Source organism: Juglans regia, chromosome 10, assembly GCF_001411555.2.
Source record: "Juglans regia cultivar Chandler chromosome 10, Walnut 2.0, whole genome shotgun sequence".
In the NCBI taxonomy this organism is placed as follows: domain Eukaryota; kingdom Viridiplantae; phylum Streptophyta; class Magnoliopsida; order Fagales; family Juglandaceae; genus Juglans; species Juglans regia.
Window position 1 is genome coordinate 34,530,015 of NC_049910.1, and position 6,319 is coordinate 34,536,333.

Sequence of the window (6,319 nt, forward strand, 5' to 3'; positions counted from 1 at the left end):
ACCTTGCTTGCTGTATATATATGGATAAGAGATGGGGAAAAATGAGCAAATTTTATTAATTTGTCCACAACTAAGAAGATCACACTCATTCCATTTGATAGTGGTAGACCTTCCATAAAATCCATTGAGATGTCCAATCTAGGTGAATTGGGGATAGACAATGGTTGCAGTAACCCAGTTGGGTGGAGAGTCTCGTGTTTATTGGCCTGAAATATGTACACTCTCTTACCATCTTCTTAATATCCCTATGCATTCCCTCCTAATAAAAATCAATTTTTGCTCTTTACAGTGTTTTTTGGTAGCTCACTTGTCCTGCCTATGGGTTATGGTGAATGTACTGCAATACCTTAGCTTTAAAAGGCAACAAGGGCATTACTACCAACTTCCCTTTCCTCAATAACAATCCTTTGTAGAGCAAAATCCTTAGGCCCCTCCCTTCCCTATTGCAGTTGAGAAACAATATCATATATTTGTTGGACAATACATAACTTTGTTTTAACTCCTCTATCAATACTGGTGTAGGGAAAGAAATCAGGGCTAAAGTGGCTTCCTCTTCCTCCACCTTCCTGGACAAGCATCTTCTACCTTGTTATCCCTCCCCTCTTTATACTCTATTCTGAAATCACAATCCATCAATTTTGAAATCCACTTTTGTTGTACTTTAGTATCTGCTTTATGCTCTAAGAGATATTTAAGTGCTTGTTGGTCAATTTTGACTTTGAATGTTTGACCAAGCAAGTAAGGTTTCCACTTCCTCACTGCAAAGACCAATGCCAAAAACTCCTTCTCATATGTTGATAGCATTAATGTCTTTCCCTTCAAAGCCTTATTGAAAAATACTATAAGTTGGCCCTTCTGCATAAGTAAAACTCCAAGTCCTCCCCCAAATGCTTCACACTCGATTATAAAACCCTTAGAAAAGTCAGGCAGTCTCAAGACATGAGGTTGAGTAACAACACTCTTAAACTCTAGAAAAGCTTTTGTAGCTTCTTCAGACCATACAAATGCATTCTTTTTCAATAACATAGTTAATGGGGTTGTTATTGTTCCATAATGTCTTACAAACTTTCTGTAGTATCTTGTAAGGCCCAATAAACCTCTCAAAGACTTTAAAGTATTATGAATAGGCCATTCCAACATTGAGAAAATCTTTGTTGGACCCCCCTTCACTAGAAATGATTTGGCCCAAATATCACCTTCCTTCACTTCAAACCTAAATCTTGACATCTTAGCACATAAACTATGATGTTTTAAGATTGTCAGTAGTGATCTCATATGGATTACATTACATGATCATAAAAGTTTTGGCTATAAACCAAAATGTCATCGAAAAAAATAAAAACAAACTTCCTGAGAAAGGGTTTAAATACCTCATAAATCAAGAATTAGAATGTCGAAGGTGCATTTGTAAGTCCAAATGGCATCACCAAGAACTCATAGTGGCCCTCATGAGTTCTAAATGTTGTTTTGGAGATATCCTCCTCTCTCACTCGGATTTGATTATAGCCTGATATTAAATAAAACTTAGAAAAAACCTTAGCATCATAGAGTTTATCAAGTAACTGATCAATGACAGGTATGGAAAATGTCTTTGATGGTTTCTTGATTCAAAGCTCTATAATCCACATACATTCTTCAACTTCTATCAGCCTTCTTGACTAATAAAATTGGTGAAGAGAATAGACTTTGGCTTTGGCTTATCACCCCATTCTTCAACAAGTCTTGTACAATCTTCTCAACCTCGATTTATGATAGTGGGGATATCTATAAGGTCTCATTGACATAAGAACAATCCCTTCTTTCAATACAATCTGGTAGTCAAATGATCTTGGTGATGGTGGTCCCACTGGTTCTTCAAAAACACCTTGAAACTCCTTAAGCACCCTTATCACTTCTGTTTGCACTTCATCCCATTCCTTACTATTTTCTACTTCTACTAACTGTAATAAACATGCATGTTTCCTCACAAAGGAGGATTTTAAATGTTTTCCAGTGACTTCCATTGATATGTTTGTAGAGTTAAGGCCCTTTAGAGTCATATTACTTCCTTCCACTACAAACTGCATGGTCATGTTTGTAAAGTCCCAATTGATGGGACCTAAAGTCTTCAACAACTTCAAACCAAGGACAATGTCACACCCCCCAGAGTAAGCACATGGAAAGGAATTAAGAATTTGGCTCCTTGAGTTTTAACCACTTCTTCACACTTCCCTTGACTCATAATCTTATCACTATTAGCCACTTTGGCTTGCAAACTGGAATCTTTATGAATTCTTAGTTTAGCTGCTTCAACCACTAATGGATCTAGGAAGTTATGAGTATTTCTTGAATCCACTAGGATCTCTACTGGAAAAGATTCAATCTTCCCAAGCAGTCTCATATTATTGTTAGGAAAACTAGAGATGGCATGAATTGAAAGTTCCAAATATTCTCCACTATACTTCTGCCCTTCATCACAGAACTACACTAGCTCAATAGACTCTTCTTGTTCTACCTTTCCTTCCACAGAATTCTCAAGTTGCAAAAATATACTTCAGGTCTCTTACATACATGGGATAGGTTTCATGTTTTTTCACAATGATAACAAAGGCCTTTTTTTTTTTCCATCCATTTGTGAAGGAAATATTCTTTTGGTTGGAACATTACCCCTTTGCACCTTTCCACTATCTTCACCAACTGTCTCAAAAGATATCTTCTCAACAGTAGCCCCATTTTGCCTCCAATTCCTTGATGTCAAAATATATTCCTTTTGGATTTTCGCCAATCCAAATGTTGCACTAAGGTTGATAGGATTGAGTATTCGTATAAGGAGACAATTTTCATCCTTCAAACTATTCAAGAAACAACTAAGTTTGTGCCTCTCAGATAAACCTTCAAATTGAGACTTATAAGAAGTTACAGATGAAGTTTGCTTAAGGTGAGTCAATGCCTCCATAGGGTCATCATAAGCTGTTGGCCCAAATCTAATCTACAAACTTTTCACAAATGAATCACAAGCCTTTGGTTGGAAGATGTTTGATGAAAGTCAAAATACTGAGTGGCTTTAAAGATCCACCTAGCTGGATTGTTCCCATTAAAATGTGAAAAATCCAGATGCACCCCTTGGCATAAAAGGCCCTCTCTTTATGACATACTACCCTAGGTTCCGAATTTCCCCTTCAATAGAATGAACTTGTCTACTTCCAAGTAAGTATCTAATCATATTAGTTAGTTAGTTGATCTAACCTTTCAATGATGCTATGGATGGTCTGTTGATGATCTTCTAACTACTTATGAACCACTTCTTGTTGTCTTTGCATCCCTTCATACTATAACTTCAGAGCTGCTGCTTGAGTGCCTTTAGCCACGAGAGGATTGGTCTCTCTGATACCAATTGTCATGGTCTAAATTCCACTCCCTATTTATAATATGTATAAAAGGCAACAATCAAAATGTAAAACGCATCACTACATCCGTCCCTTTAACATGAAACACATCGTTTCATTTAAACTAAAACGTCCCATTTCATCTCTCCCACTTTCTTCCTTTTCAGCTATTAATATCGTTGCTTGTATCATGACAAGAGATTTTGCAAGCAATAAATGTAAGGAAATCAAACGACGTGGGAAAGAAATTACAATGGAGATGGAAGAAAGTAGATTTGGTTGGAGTGAAATAATCATAAGAAAATAAGATGATCGCTAAAGTTGTTGATTTTGTCTATTTTACTGTAGCTCAAAAACTAAATGATGTTAATCCAATGTAGTCCGATTTTAAGCCAAATTAGTTATTTTACGGGCTTCACTTGCATTACCCTCAAAACCTAAAATAAGTATGGTTGTTTGGTAAGTTTATCAAAAAAACATTATTTACCATCATTTATTATCTCTTAATTATCAACAAATCAATGATACACATAAAAATGGTAGAAAATCTCGATCGATATATAAACATATATATATATATATATATATACACAAAATCCTGATAGATACTTACATATATATACATGTAAACACATTTCACAGTACAATTAGGTCCCAAGACTACGTTACCCTATTTGGTAGAGGAGGTTCTTATCCTTAGAATTTGACCGCGGGGGGTGAGGCCCCCACAATTTGAGGTTTCAAAGTTGAAACTCCAAAATTATTTAAGGTTTCGGTTTTGAAACCCCAAAACAAATGGAGGTTTCAGTTTTAAAACCCCACGTTAAAACCCTCAAATAAAATTAGGTTAATGGTTTCAATATAAGCCTCTAACCTAATTTAATTAGGATTTTGGATTAAAACCCTAATCAATTCCAATCAACGATTCAAATAATTCAATATATATATTACACACAATTCAATACTCTACAGCAAACAAAACACAATCTCATCATCCGAATCTAATGAACAATCCCATCCTCTATAGTCCAATCTATTGCCAAAAAACAAAATTCAAGACTAGGATTTCATAATACTTATAGAGATGAAGAGAGAAGGAGGTTCGGTACTCAATTATGAAGTGAGATGCGAATGGAGACAGTGACTACAAGAGAAAGAGGCTGAGACTTGAGAGTGGAGTGAGAGACAGTGAGAGAAAGGGATAGAGTGGTTTGAGAGAGTGAGAGTTCAAAGGGTGGTTCGAGACAAGGGGCATTAAATCTTAATAAAATGACGTCGTATTAGGTATACCCAAAATGATATTATTTCATTATATATATATATATTTTATATAAAGTGGACGAACATTGGATTATATAGGATTATATAGGCAGGCCTGGGCCCAGCCCGCCCCTTTCCCTATTGGGCTCCTAGATGCGGGTGGATGCCCTGCTCCACCTAGGCAAGGGTGGGCCAGACAATGGAGGGCGGGCATATGGGGGATGGGGGATGGGGCCCCGCCACCCACTCCTACTATTTGGAAGTGTTAAGTGAAGAGAGCCTAGATGTCCAGAAGAAGTGAATTCTCTCCAACCTCTGTTACGAGAATCTGATATTTTCTTATATAGAGGTGAACATAAATATTTGCAAAATCTTGAGATTTTGAGAGTGCATTTTTATTTCATATGAATAACAATAAAATAAGTTTGTTTCTCATGTATTTTTGTTGAACATATTTTCACCTTTTTTTTTTCCTTAAATAATGGTAAGGCCACGTTAGGTGCAAACTCATGGGTACATTTGGGGGGAGCGTAGCACCACCCATATTTTTATTCGTTGGAAAAAAAGCAACCTCGTTACATGATACATGTTTTGATCAAGAGTCGGGCAACACCTTACAAATTCTTCCGAGAAGGCTATTTCATCTTTTTTTTTTTAATTTTTTTTTCATACAATTTTTTATACTCTTAAATATTTTAAAAAAATCACAATATTATTAAAAAATATTTTCTTAATTATTAAATAAAAAAACATCTATCAAGACCTACTGTCAGGACAAATTTACCCTGGGTTAGTGTTTTCCTTTGATCAATTACTTGACAACTACTTTTTTCAACTTGTTATGTTCTGTTTTTTGTTTTTTAAGGATTTACCATGTTCTGTTTTTTGTTTTTTAAGGATTTACCAAACCAATCTTTAATGGGATTTTCTTTAGAAAAATGCTACTTTTACTATTTATTCTTGCCGCTTGGATTTATCACTGTAATTTAATTTTTTAATTTTTTTTACTTAGTGATTAAGAAAATATTTTTTAACAATATTATAATATTTTTTATTTTTTTAAAAAAATATTTAAAAATGTTAAAAAATACATGTAAGAAAAAAGAGAGAGAATATAACTACTTTTATTTTTTATTTTTTTTATTTTACATTTAGAGAGGGGGAGGTTTGGAACTTAAGACCTCAATTTTAAGAGTTGGAAATTTATGTCACATGCATTTAGCGAGAACATAACTACCTCGAAGCATTGCCGTAGAGGCACTCTTTTCTTTAATTTTATTAGCCGACCTTTCCAAATATCATTTTATACAAATAATCGATCAGATATACTTTGGGGATATCATTCTTGACACCTATGCATAACGTGTCTACTCTATTAAGGAGAGGTTTGGATTCAAAATCCACCTCAACTTATCTCATCTAATCATTACAACTTTTTTAAATTCCCACACAAAATATAATAAACAATTCAACTTTTTAAAATCCCAAAACAACTTTCTCAAATTTCCACACCTAATATAATAAATAATTCAATTTTTATTCTACTATTCACAAACCATCTCAACCCATTTCAACTCATTTCTAAATCCAAACCTCTCATTATTAGAGTTATGAATATGTGTGAATGATAGAAACCTCCAAAATAGTAATTCAGACAATAACTTTCAAAGATAGGAAACATAGCTTTCAAAATG